We start from the raw sequence: 13,867 nt of genomic DNA on the forward strand, positions 1-13,867 counted from the left end.
GAGTCCGCGGGGGAGGGGGTTGGGGAGCGCCGCCGCGGAGCCTGAGGCAGGCGCGGGGGAGGCCCGGGTCGCGAGCCGAGCTGACAGGACCCGGAACGCTGTCTGAGCCGCACGGCGGTGGGGGGCGCCGCGGAGGTTGCTGGGAAGGCGAGTTCGCGGCCCGGAAGCGGCGCCGGGACCGATCCCGCCACGGCCGCCTCCTCCGGAGCGGTGCGGAGCGTGGTCCCCGGGGCGGGGACGCTCGGGGTCCTGGTTCGCGCGCTGTGAGCCTCGCCACTTAGGGGGCGCGGTCTTCCGCTTCACCTTCTGGCCAGAAATTTGGCGCGGCCGTTATTTTTTAAGCTTGCGTGAACTAGTTCTGCTCAGAAATGACAGGGAAAGTGGCCAAGACCCTGGGATAGCAGCATCACTTGTTTTCCCCAAAAATGAATAAAAGTACGACAAGGGGAAGACGATGTTATCTGGAGACTTGCGTGGAATGGGAAAGGGTTGGTGCTCAAGAAGCAGAACTACGACTTCATCTGCAAAGGGGGCGGGATGCGATGCGCGCTGGACGGGTGGAGGAGCCCGGAGCCCGGAGCCCGGAGCCCGGGAACTGCCCCGGAAAGCCGCAGGAACCTGGGAATCTTGCATAAGGAAAGGAACTTCTTGCAGTTTCAACTTCTCTAATAATTATGAATTACGGGGTTAAAGAAGCATACCGGGAGATTATTAACTATAGTAACCATTAGACACGGTGAAGAGCCCAAATTTGCAAGGCATCATGCTCTACTGCATAGAGTGCTGACCCACAGGTTAATATTGTAACAAACTGACATTTTTGCTATTTTGAAACTGTACGCTTCGTCTTTTGCAAATCAGAGATACAGGTGCAAATACAAATCAAGATGAGCTTGCAATTCGATACCATCAGGTAGATAACACTCGCTTTTAAAAAAAGCAAACTTCCTTTTTCTCAAGATACAGATTCTGGGAAAGGAAAGCACTTTTAAAATATTGTTTTCTGGGTTACTTAGTAACTTCTAAAGAGAGAGACTAATTTAGAAACTAATATTTTTTGAGGTAAGGTGTTGTTATGTACCCCAGGCTGACATCGAACTCACTGTGGAGCCCAGCTCGGCTTCATAATCTTCCTGTCTCAGCTTCCTCAGGGTTAGACTGTGGAGTGCAGTGGCAAGCTCCTCCTCTTAGTCTTCAAATGTCATTTGGAATCAGTGCTTTCTTATTTACTCTTGGGTCATACATTATTCCATTTATATTCTAACAGGAAGCAAAACTGCTATGTTTAAGTTATGATCAGTTTTTAGAACTTGAAGGCAAGTGTTTCCAATTTTGAAGTAAAATTTATTCCCATCGTTTTATATAGGGAAAAGTTCTCCAAAAGATAGTATTGACTTTGTATGCTATTATAAAATTTATTTTTAAGAAATCTAAAGAAATACAAAATCACTTAAATCTTATAAAACGATATGAAGTATGAAATTAAAATAGTTCACAGCCATCGGTATATACTAGCTCAAATGAATCAAACAGATTTGAGGGGTTTCTTAAAAATTAAACATTTATGACTGGGGAGACGGCTCAGAGGATAAAGCACTTGCCATGCAAGTGTGAGGATCCGAGTTCAGATCTCTAGAAATTTCCTAAGTCAGGATCAAAAAGCATGTCTCTCTGTAATCCAGAGCTCCCATAGCAAGATTGGAAGCAGATACCGGAGAATACTTGCACGTTCTCAGCCAGCTAGACTGTTTTTATGTAGTGGTGAACAAGACTGTCACAAATAAAGAGGAAGGCAAGGATCAACACCTAATGTTGCTATCCTCTGACCTCCACATTCGCAATGTGGTACATACACAAGCTTACATGCACTCACACACATTTTAAAAATAAACATTCAACACACGCCTTTCCCCGGGCGACCTGCCCTGGGCAGCAAGGCCAAAGGATTACCCTGCCCAGCGCCTGTCCTTGTGGCGCCAGAAGTTGGGCACTATTATGGTGAGGAAATACATGGTGGAGTATGGGAGAGAGAGAGAGAGGGTGGTTCATGTCCTGTGGAGAGAGGCAGATCTGAAGAGGTGAAGGCAGTGAGGAGCGGGCTGAGGTGGGTGGCCTACTTGCCACCCGGGGTCATGGTGATGTCTGGGCCTGAGCTGCTACCAAGGGCCATGCCTGGGTCCGTGGCCCTGCCGCAGCCATGGTCTGTGTTGCTGTCCATGGCTCCTGTTCCACCGAAGGTCAAGGGGACAGGGCTGCGCAGGGCTGGCCCCGCCCCTCTCAGGCTGCAGGCAGCACTAGGGAGAACTGGCCCCGCCCCTCTCAGGCTGCAGGCAGCACTAGGGAGAACTGGCCCCGCCCCTCACACCTGCAGCACTCCGGAGAGCGAGTCCTACACTTCTGAGCGGCACCGTAGAGCTGACCCTGTCCGCAGTGGCCTGGGTGAGACGGCCCTGAGGGCGTGAGAGTGAGAGAGCTGAGCCTGCCCCCCTCATCTGCCATGTGGTGGCGTGGGCGAGGGAAAGACGCCTCCCCCGCCCATCGCAACCTGCAGCAAGCAGGGACCCAAACCCTCACCAACTGCAGCACTCGGGTGAATGGGGCCCCGCAACTCGCCTGGGCAGCACAGTAACGCTGACCCTGTCAGCGAGGGGCATGGGGACAGGCAAGGATGAGCTGGCCCTGAAAACGTGAGCACGGGGGATCTGGCCATGCAGCGGTGTGGGCAAGGGAGAGATGCCCTCTCACCTCCCCCCCTCACCACCTATGGTAGGTAGGAGAACTGGCCCTGAGGTCATGAGAACAGGAGAGCTGTCCGTGCCAGTCACCGGCTACAGTCCTCGGCCGAGTGGTTCCTGCGCCTTGCCTGGGCAACACAGTGGGTCTGGCCCTGGTGGTGTAGGTGTGGGTGAGTCAGCCTGAGGGCATGAAAGCAGAACGGGCCCCGCCCCCACCCCCTTGCTCTTTGCTTCCTAGGGTGAACTAGCTGGAGCAATGCTGGAGAGCTCACCCTGGTGGTGAGGAGAGGGGACAGCTGGCGGGCTGACCCTACAACCACCCACCCCAAAATCCACCCCATCTATGATCTGCTGGAGCACATGAAAGACCCAAAGCTGCAGGATCTCCATGACAAGGGCAACAACAAGATAGCCAAGAGGAGTTTTAGCGAGGGCCCAGCATCGACAGTGTAGCAGAAATCAGAGGCCTTGAACCAGACCATGACTCTGCAATGAACACTCACAAGTAAAGACATGTGAACTAAAGGGGTTACTGTGTGACTCCCTGGGCCACACTACAGCGTCCACAGCAAGATTTCTCTCTCTCTCTCTCTCTCTCTCTCTCTCTCTCTCTCTCTCTCTCTCTCTCTCTCTCTCTCTCTCTCTTTCTCTCTCTCTCTTTCTCTCTCTCTCTCTCTCTCTCTCTCTCTCTCTCTTCTTCTCTTTTTTCTTTTCTCTTAAATTTTATTTTATTTTATTGAAGGGAGGAGGTTGCAAGGGCAGAGAGAGGATACACAGGGACAGGGAGACGAATGGGATTGAGATGCATGATGTGAAAGACACAAAGAATAAATTCAAAGTTTAAATAAATAAATAACATTCAGAGGTTTTATACTATTAAAGAACTCTCAAAATTCAGTGAGAGGAATAAAAGCAAAATCCACCAAAAAAAAATGACTAGGTTAATTTGCCAAAAAAAGATATAAAAATGAGCTGAGTGTGGTAGTTTACACTTGTGATTCAGCAGCTGGAAAGCAGAGGCAGGTGGACTGGGAGTTCAGGGCCAGCCTGAGCTAAAAGAAACTATCTCAAGAAGAAAGAGAAAAAAATGAAAGAAAAAGAAAAGGGAGAGAGAGAGAAAAAAGTGACAAGCACATGACAATATGTCTCGCTTCACTAAATCATTACAAAACTGCAGAGTTCAACCACAGAGAAGCCAGAAGTGTAACTCCCAAACTAAAAAGGCCGAGGCAAAAGGATTGTGAGTTCTAAGCCAGCCTGAGTTACACAATGAGACCTCATCTAACAATATATAATAAAAATACGATCACAATGAGATACTACTACCGAAAAAGGAAGCAAAGTGCTGGGTGAAGATGGAAATGGTCCAACAAACACAAGCCCCTGCTCGGCCCCGTAGGAATGCAGGTGGTTCAAGCACTTTGGGAGGCCTTCATAATGTCTTCATTATAATTTTTACAAACTGGGGCTGAGAGATGATGGCTCAGTGGTTAAGAGCACTTGCTCCTCTTCCAGAGGACCTGGTTTCAGTACCCAGCCGGTATGAGCAGCTCACAACGGTTTGTAGCTCCAGGTCTAGGGAATCTGGTGCCCTCTTCTGGCCTCCCTTGACACTGCAGTACAGGGACGTGTACTGTGTGTGTGTGTGTGTGTGTGTGTGTGTGTGTGTGTGTGTGTGTGATCAAAAATGGAAAATAAGTCAAGCATGGTGGCACATGCTGATGATCCCAGCTGAGACACAGGATTGCTGTGAGTTCAAGGCCAGCTGAAACTACATAATGAATTCTAAACCAGCCTGAGCTACAGAGTGAGACTATCTTAAATAAATAAATAAATAAATAAATAAATAAATAAATAAATAAACAAACAAACAACAACACCAACAAAATAAAAAATAAAAACACAAGAAGGGATCGCTTTCTTACTTTCTACTCAACAACCAAGAATGGTTTGGACAGACAGCTAAGCTTTTCCAGTGAAAATTCCTTCAACGTTTTTTTTTTTTTTTTTTTTTTTTTTGGTTTTTTGAGACAGGGTTTCTCTGTGTAGCTTTGCACCTTTCCTGGAGCTCACTTGGTAGCCCAGGCTGGCCTCGAACTCACAGAGATCCACCTGGCTCTGCCTCCCGAGTGCTGGGATTAAAGGCATGTGCCACCAACGCCCGGCAATTCCTTCAACTTTATATTCACATTCCTTGATAAATTTATTTTGTTGTTCATGTTGTCTGGGATTTGTTGTTGTTGTTGTTGTTGTAATGCTGGCTTTTTGAGACAGAGAACTCATAACTTGGGCTGGCCTCCTACTGCCTCAGCCTTCATTACTGGGATTTCAGACATGTTCTCCCATACCTGGCAGACATTTTGATTATGAAAATAATGTTTAAAATGCTTTACCAGGGCTCAGGATGTAGTTCACTTATAGAGCAACTGCTTAGAATATGTCAGCAACTTTGTTCCATCACTACACATACACACACACATACACACACACACACACACACACACACACACACACACACACACACACACAGTACAAGCTTTACTAATTCCCTTTCTCCTAGTAGTTAAGTAAAGTCCTCCCCCATAGAGATGCACCAGGAATTTGGGTACACCTTCTTCCCATCTTCTGTGATCAAAGACCAAATTCACCCAAGATTTGCTGGTTTGAAAAGTTTTGGTTAATGGTACGAGGCTAGACTGTTAATAGAAGTGTGTGCACAACCATTTCCATGAGGAGATCTTTGTGTTTTATTTACAGCTAGCTTTCCAGTCTTTAAAACAGGAACACACCCAGCTATAAATTAATGAAATCTCTGTAGAATAAATGAAGACAAGGGCAAGTGATAGTCAAGCATTTGAATATGTATGCACACAAGAATGTGATAAAATATAAAGTATATTTGAAATGCCATGTCACAGCTATTGCAGTCCAAATTGTCCCTAAGTTCTGAGAACAATATTTAAGTAATTCCCTGATACTGGCATTGAAAACTGATGTACTTTTTGTAGAAAGCAATAATGAGCAAAATCCATAAATCATGCACAGCCTTCGACAGACATTCTAACTGAAGGGCATAATTCAGTAGAGGAAAAAGAAAAAGATGTGTCTGAATATCTATAGTAGTGTATTTCATTATAACCCCAAGTGAGGAACATTCACACTTAGAGACTGGCTTAAACAGTTGTTCAGCCAATAAAAGTCAGGTACAATTGAGATCCTATTAAATGGCTATTCCCCCGTCTAAGGCCTTTTCTGTGATTCACGTGCATTTGTCTTGGATAATATTCATAATTTCTTTAATCATAAAACTCTAAAAACTGTATGTATTATTATTTTCATCTGTTTTATAAATCTGGAAAATTGGACACCCAAAGGTTTATTTGTCCAAGGGCATACAGTGGCAGATGTGAATGAGAGCCAAGCTTCCACTCTTAATACTTGAGCGTCTATGGGTGCACAGCTATAAATACAGTGCACGTGAGGTATAGAGATAGCAAGGAGACGTGCAAAGAGATAGAAATGGGGCTTACAATAAGTATGACATCATTTACATAAATAAGCACTCGTGATGTCTATCATGCGAGAAAGGTTGGCCCGTGAACTACATAAACTGTTAACAATATTTAACTATGGAGAAAAAAAATCAAATGAAGCAAAAGAGGCTTTATAGTTTTTACTGTAAGTTTTTGTATTACTTGACTCTTAACATTAATTCATATGTTGGGTTTTTATTTTTTTTAAATGATATTAAATGCTAGAAGTAACTGAAAACCCTAGAAAGAAGTAGCACAGGTGTGATGCCTGCTCTGTGGCTTTCTAATGTCCCCAAGAGCCCATGTGTGAAAGGTTTGGTGCTCAGAGCAACACTGTTGGCAGGTGGGAGAGCCACTGAGAGGTGGTTATTGGGAGTGTGTACCCTGGGAGACTGTGGGGCTCCGGCCCCTTCCTTCTCTTCTCCTTCTGGCGAGCTCCTGGTGCTCTCCTGCTATGATGTTCTTCTTCACCTTACCCCCAAACAACAAGGCCAACCCACCATGGACTGGAACCTCCAAACTCTAAGTCCTCCTCTTTGGTATTTCATTACTGCAGCAAAAAGCTGATAACAAGATATATATGCTTGTTCCTGCTTCACTAATGCTTAAAAAAAAATTTAAAAATTTTTAAAAAAGCTATTCTCTGGCAGAAATGATGAGACTCTACACCTTATGTATTTCATCTGAAAACAAAACTCCAGCTGAGAACTGGGTCTCGGATACAGAAACGTTTGCTCCAACCTGACTCCCCCCACCAATATTTTTACTAATCTCTACATTTAGAGTACTATTTAAAATTCCGTGGAGATTATTAATAGAAGTCACACTATCTAACATAAGCAGCTATACGATTCTTAGTTCACCTTTTAAGTTTAAAAATAAAAACAGTTGAACTGCAAAAAAAAAAAAAAAAAAAAGTTGAAAGAGAGAAACGCATCAACCCATGCGTTTGTTTTTTGGGGTAGACATGATCCCCAGAACCTGTGAATATGTTACGTTATGTGGCGAGAAGGATTTTGCAGAAATGATTCCACGGACGGACGATCTTTTGTTTTGTTTTGGTTTGGTTTTGGTTTTTCGAGACAGGGTTTCTCTGTGTAGCTTTGCACCTTTCCTGGAACTCATTCTGTAGACCAGGCCGGCCTCGAACTCACAGAGCTCTGCCTGCCCATGCCTCCCAAGTGCTGAGATTAAAGGCGTGCGCCGCCGCCGCCGCCGCCGCCGCCGCCGCCGCCGCCGCCGCCGCCGCCGCCACCACCGCCACCACCACCACCCGGCTCCACGGGACGATCTTGATGTGGAGACTTCTTCGTCTGGGTTAACCCTGCAGGCACTAATCAGGAGGAACTTAAAGACTACAGCAGCAGCAGCAGGTTACACTACTGTAGAAGCACAGGAAAAGGCCATGAAGCAAGGGATTCAGGCCACTTCTAGGGACCAGAAAAACAAGAAAACAAATTCCCTCCCAGAACTTAAGAAAGGAACGCAGCCCTACTAATGTCTTGCTTTTAGCTAGTGAGATCCATTTCTCACTCCTGGCCTTCAGAGCCTTACGATAAGAAACCTGTATTGTTTGAGTCACACATTTGTAGTAACTGGCTATTGCACCAATAGGAAATGAGTTCACATTCTCTGAAATTTTCAACACTCCGGCCTGTAGTAATAAAAATCATGCCTTCCCTTCAAAAAGTGTTCTTTCACGGTGTTTCTATGTTGGCCTTTACTTCCAACAACTAATCCTACTACCCAGTATTTGAAAGTGGAGGGCAGAAACTCCAGGCCAGGAGAGAGGATTTCAACATTCAAAGCAGAAATAACTTGCCAACCTATACCACCCCCTCTCCTCAAAGCAAGGTTTCTATCATTCACTCATGAAAAACATTTCGTCCACTAACACGCGAGCGTCTGTGCTGCTTCTGTTCAGTGCTGGACTCCACTCCTACTTTATCAGAGGCAATAACAGATCTTAGCTTTTTTCAGTTTTGTTTTCTCTATGGAGGGCAATTCTAGGCATTTCCACAGGGAACAGTGAATTTTACAAATTTTAGGGGAAATCGTGACTAATGAAGGTAATTACTGGCATTTAATTGTACTGGGAGTAGGAACATGTGACTCTTGTAAAGTTTAAGACAATACTACAGAAAGAAGAAGTATTCTGTGCTCCATTTAATTTTCAACCAGTCATGTAAATGAGAAACCAATTTTAATTCTTTAAGCCAAGATCCTGACTTCTTTTCACACATGAACACAAGTTCATGACTGGTTCTTACACTGTCTAAAAACACATTGGAACAGACTAGCTAGATAACTCACCAGCTAAGGGTGCTTGCTTCCAAGCTTGATGAACTAAGTTTGATCCTGGTACCCATGTGGTAGAAGAGAACCAACCCCCACAAGTTGACCTCTGACCTCCACAAACGCATGGGTCATGGCATACCCACGCACATGCACACAGACAGACACACAGACAGAAAAATAAGTAGATAAGTGGCTTTTTAAAAATACATTGAAGGGGTTGGGAACTGGCTCAGGGGTTGGAAACTGGCTCAGTAAAGTGTTCCCTGTGTAAGCCTTAGGACCTGAGTTTGGATTCCAGCACTCAAGTGAAATGCCAAGCATGGTGGTGAAGACCTGTAATCCCCGTGTAGATAAACTAATGAGTTCCATGTTCAGCGAGAGATCTTCTGTTTCTCCTCTAAATTGTGAGTAAAACACTGCATTAGCCCTATCTTCTGTTACCAAGATGAAATACCTACGGTTTGTTTTGCTCAAGGTTCTGGAAGTTCAGAATCCAAGATTAAGCTGGAGAAGCACTGCATTGGTTTGGCCCACAGCATCAGCCTAACTGTAGACAGTCAAATGACTATCACATCAAAAACAGAAATCCAGAAGACAAGCAGAAGTATTTCTGAAGACGTGGCACAGTGATCTAAAGACTTCTACGGGGCCTCATCTTCTAGTGCAGCCGCTCTAAGGACCAAACCTCAGTGAATGAATCCTTGAGGCACACACCAAGCATATCCACACCAAAGCAAGAAATAAAGTGCTTTAAAAAGTGGTAAGTAGCCTACGATCTTAGCCAATCTTGTCTTTGCAACCCCCTTCTCTTTTCAGTCAAATTCCTGCAGAGTGTCTAGACCTCGATCCCCATCAACCTCCCACCCTCTAGCATGCTGACCTTAGCAACACCACCATACTGTGACAACTGCGGCCCAAATCCCATCACTTTGGACGTTTGGAGAAAATGAATTTCTCTTCATTTTACTTGAAGTTTGAATAGCATTCAATTTCATTTATACTCTATTAGACGTTTATACTCTATTTCAATTTCATTTATACTCTATTAGAAATTATACTGTATTTCAATTTCATGTATACTCTATTTATACTTATCCCTTGATTTCTGTGATACCCTGTCTGTAGTTTGCATCCCTCAGGCTCTTTTGCAAAGTTTGTTCTGCTGACTCCTCAGAATTCGACATTTTATTTTTAGCTCTTCGTAGTCTACACTTTCTTGCTAGACAACAGTCTCATCCATGCTCATGATTTCAGTTGTATCCTGTGGTTAATGGTCAATTTCTTTTAGTCCCAAACCCATACTTGAACTCTGTATTTCTCCTTTTGGAACCACTGAACACACCAAGTTGCCATGCCCAAAGCAGAACTCACTTCCAACTGTAGTTACTTCTGTGTCCTATCTAAACTAACAGCACTTCCAGCCAGCCTCTCAGATAAGGGCCTATAGTGTATTCCTGTTGAACTCCAGGCCTTGTTCCAGAGAGTAGCACCTAGCCCTAACCCTTCCTTTATTTAACCATCTCGTTTGTTTTTCTTACCTTTTGTTTCTCTTATCACGTGAGTCTTGTTTGAGAGTCAAGAATCAGAGAGTCTCTCAGGGATCAAAGGCCTATGAAAAACTTGGTCCAGGAAACCCGGAAAACCTCTTGGTACCTGAGAAATCAAGTAATTTGCACTTGGCATTTGGTCTCTGGAGCTCCTTTTAGGTTGCTTTGAAGGTATGGAAATTAACTGGCTAAGCTGTAATTACAGAGAAATAAAAATGCCCCAGGTGAAGGAATAGGGCTTCAGTCCTTCTAGGCTGGACCCCACCCTCACCCCCACCCCTGCAAGCCATGAAAGGCTATATTCATTCTTAAGATGCCTCTGAGTCTTCATTCCATGAATCTGCGTGAACCCACACACCTGTGTCATGACACACAGTGACAATTGGTGCCCAATGTGGGGCTTAAAGAAGGACAAAGGGGCCGGGCGGTGGTGGCGCACGCCTTTAATCCCAGCACTCGGGAGGCAGAGCCAGGCGGATCTCTGTGAGTTCGAGGCCAGCCTGGTCTCCAAAGCGAGTACCAGGAAAGGCGCAAAGCTACACAGAGAAACCCTGTCTCGAAAAACCAAAAAAAAAAAAAAAAAAAAAAAAAGAAGGACAAAGGATCTGGAGAAGGATAGAGGAGCTGGCCATCTTAAGAACTGGAGGGAAGCGCTCTCAGGGTAAGTGGACTCCAGGATTGGCAGGGTCATGGGGAACTTAAACTCCACATCTCAGGAGCAACAAAATATACAGTTGCTAAAATGCTTGTCAAAATAAAAAGTGGTAACCTCACAATTTTTAAAGATAGAAATACAATGGCTCCTGAGACAGGAAATAAATAAAGAAAAAAAAGACCTTTCTCAATAGAGAGAAGGGAAAGAAAAAAAAATAAAAAAGGAAATCTTCCCAATAGAGAAGAGGGAAGGAAAAAATTTTTTTAAAAATTTCCCGATAAAAAAGAAAAAAAAATTTAATTTAAAAAAAAAAAAAAGGATTTCCCCCTGGTAAAAAGGGGAAAAATATTAACACTAGGCCTAAAGATTATAGGCCCCGTAAAAAAAAAAAAAAAAAAAAAAAAAAGGAAAAAAAAACCTCTTCCCAATAATAATAGAGAAAGAAAAGGCTCTTTCTGATATAAAAATTTCAGGATAGCTAAAACTCTAAGCTCTTTCTGCTTGCAAGCACAGAGTGGCAGTATCTGAATTACAAAGAATCAACAGATGGGCCTCACTGCTGCTGGCTGAACAAGCAAGCAAGCCCCGAGCTTAGAATTTTGTTGTCTGGTTGCTTAACTTTGGTTTAAGTGTTTTTTATTTTTCCCTCAGAAATAACTCAATATTAAAGATCCCTTCGTGGGAAATGTTTTCTATTTTTCCCTAATGGTGGGAATAACCCATTATTAGTAATTCCTTCATGGGAGAAAGAAGAAGTTCAAATGGGCCCAACTTCTGATGAAAAATAGTTGCAGTCGGGATGTGGAATGCTAAGTGGATGCTGTTTAAATTCCCAGAGATGTTAATCATTCAGTGTATAGAGGAAGTTCTCCTCTTTTGATTGTCTAATAAATGTTTGGATGAATGTTTGATTTTCATGATAGATAAACTAAAGGAACAGGATTCACAATTTTAAACTATATATTACGTATGCTCTTGTCTGTTGATCATTACTGAGAATTTGGCTCTGCTCTTTAAATTGCTTTTTAGAAATTCTTGGTTAAATTCTATAGAAATGCAACACCTGAAACAAATTGGATTGCTAGCTTATTAAATAATATGATTGCTAAGATAAAAACCCATAAAAATAATGTCTTACTGATAAAGAGGTTACAAAATTATTTTTCCACTAAATAAAATACAGATAAATTGTTTGATCCATATTGTTAATAATTGGCGATTTACATTAATGTGTTACTTGGGATCTATAAAAAGTGATCCTCTTTTTAAGATTTTATAAAAATACTCCAAAATATTGCCTAAAGTTACCTCTTAAAATCCTATAAAGATTGTATTTAATGCTTTTATAGATGGCATATGTAAAAAGGACCATGATAGAATTGCTCAGTTGTTATTACTCCCATACTTAAAAGGCAAAGCAGCTCCAATGCGCAGGACAGGTTTTGAAAGTATTGGAAAAAAGATATTTTGGCAAACAGTCATCAATAATAAACAGCCTAAATTAAAAAATAAAATTAAGTGCTCGCTTCAGCAGCACGTAGACTAAAATTGGAACGATAGAGAAGATTAGCATGGCCCCTGCGCAAGGATGACACACAAATTCGTGAAGTGTTCCATATTTTGAGAAAATTTAATAAAATAAAAAAATAAATAAAATTAAATGCGATTGAGATTGAAGGATTATTAGATTCTGATGCTAAATATATCTATAATTTCACAAGAATCCTGGGATCCCAACTGGCCTTTACAAGAAGTCTCCACTCAATTTGTAGGCATTTAAACCTTATCTCAAATGAGACAAAATGTAAAATGGATTAAATATATAGGCCTGGAAGGACAGGTAGGAATGTTAAAGTCTTATATGGCCATAAATTTATGAAAAAGAGATTTGTTACAACAATGGGAAGCTCAAATTAATATTCCTACATTTCAAAAACAGCTCATAAATTGATATTTAAACTGGGATATATTCCTAAAAAAGAGCATCAAAAAAATTATAAGGAAAGGTCACAGGCTATTCAAGTTGTGCAAAGACAAGATAGGACAGGATTTGGCTATCTGAATTTAGAATAGGGGCCACTGCTAGTAGCCCAACATTATGTCAATATTTTATAAATCAGCCACTGGAAGCAATACATAAACAATTTCCTCAATCTATTATTTATCATTATATGGATGATATTTTACTGGCTACTTCCGATACAGATATCTTAGGAAAAAATGTGTAATGTAATACAAAAAAATTTACCCTGTTGGAGATTACAAATATCTCCTAAAAAAGTACAAAGAGGAGATTCTCTTAACTATTTAGGCTATAAACTAAATAAACTGAGAATTCAGCCATGGAAAGTACAGATTAAGAGAAATAGACTGCCTACTCTTAATGACTTTCAAAAATTATTGGATAGTATTAACTGGTTATGGCCTACAATTGGATTGTCTACTCAAAAAATAACTAACTTGTTTTAAATTCTACAAGATGACTCTAATCCTCCCACCTGGGGCAGCTTAGGAGTTTGTGTGACAAAGGAGAGATGATACTTCACATGACTCACAAGCCTCTGACAGCTACAAACTTATTTCTTGCCATGCTTTCCATGGTAACGGTGCAGGTAAAAGGGATGGATCATAATTATTGGGCTTTTATCCCCAATCCTCCAATTAACATAGCAGTAAGTTGGGGAGACAGGAATACTCCTGTAATGGTTTATGAATCTTCTTGGCTACCTGGTCCTTATGACAACCCGAGGTCCCGCTCAGTCAATATAGGAGGGTAAAGTGATTGACAATTACACCGTGGGAGTACAAGGAATTCCTATTTACATGGGAAATGGAATTCAATGCCTAAAAATAACCTCTCAAGTATGGCTATCCACAGTCAATACTACCCAAGATTATCATAGTAAGTTTTATATGCTTCATGCATCCGGTTTTAAATGACAAGAGATTAATGCTACTAATTCCATAAATCTACCGTTCTGTGAGATGAGGGTTACCAACAAGGAACCTGACTGGATACATTGGCAACAGTGTAGGAGTGAGAAACCTCGAATGCTAATTACTATCTCCCAAGGAGACGTCATTGATTGGAGCCCTTAC

The 13,867-nt window shown here is 42.5% G+C and overlaps 1 non-coding gene across 1 annotated transcript; it reads left to right on the plus strand.

The window, feature by feature from the left end:
- The first annotated feature begins 12,286 nt into the window (after nucleotides 1-12,286).
- LOC128097989 (U6 spliceosomal RNA) lies at nucleotides 12,287-12,391 on the plus strand. Its single transcript, XR_008214041.1, has one exon. It is a non-coding gene; the product is annotated as a U6 spliceosomal RNA (small nuclear RNA).
- The last annotated feature ends 1,476 nt before the right edge of the window (nucleotides 12,392-13,867 follow it).

The sequence above is a fragment of the Peromyscus californicus genome, unplaced genomic scaffold (assembly GCF_007827085.1).
Source record: "Peromyscus californicus insignis strain IS unplaced genomic scaffold, ASM782708v3 Scaffold_5__1_contigs__length_169319896, whole genome shotgun sequence".
NCBI classification, from domain to species: Eukaryota; Metazoa; Chordata; class Mammalia; order Rodentia; family Cricetidae; genus Peromyscus; species Peromyscus californicus.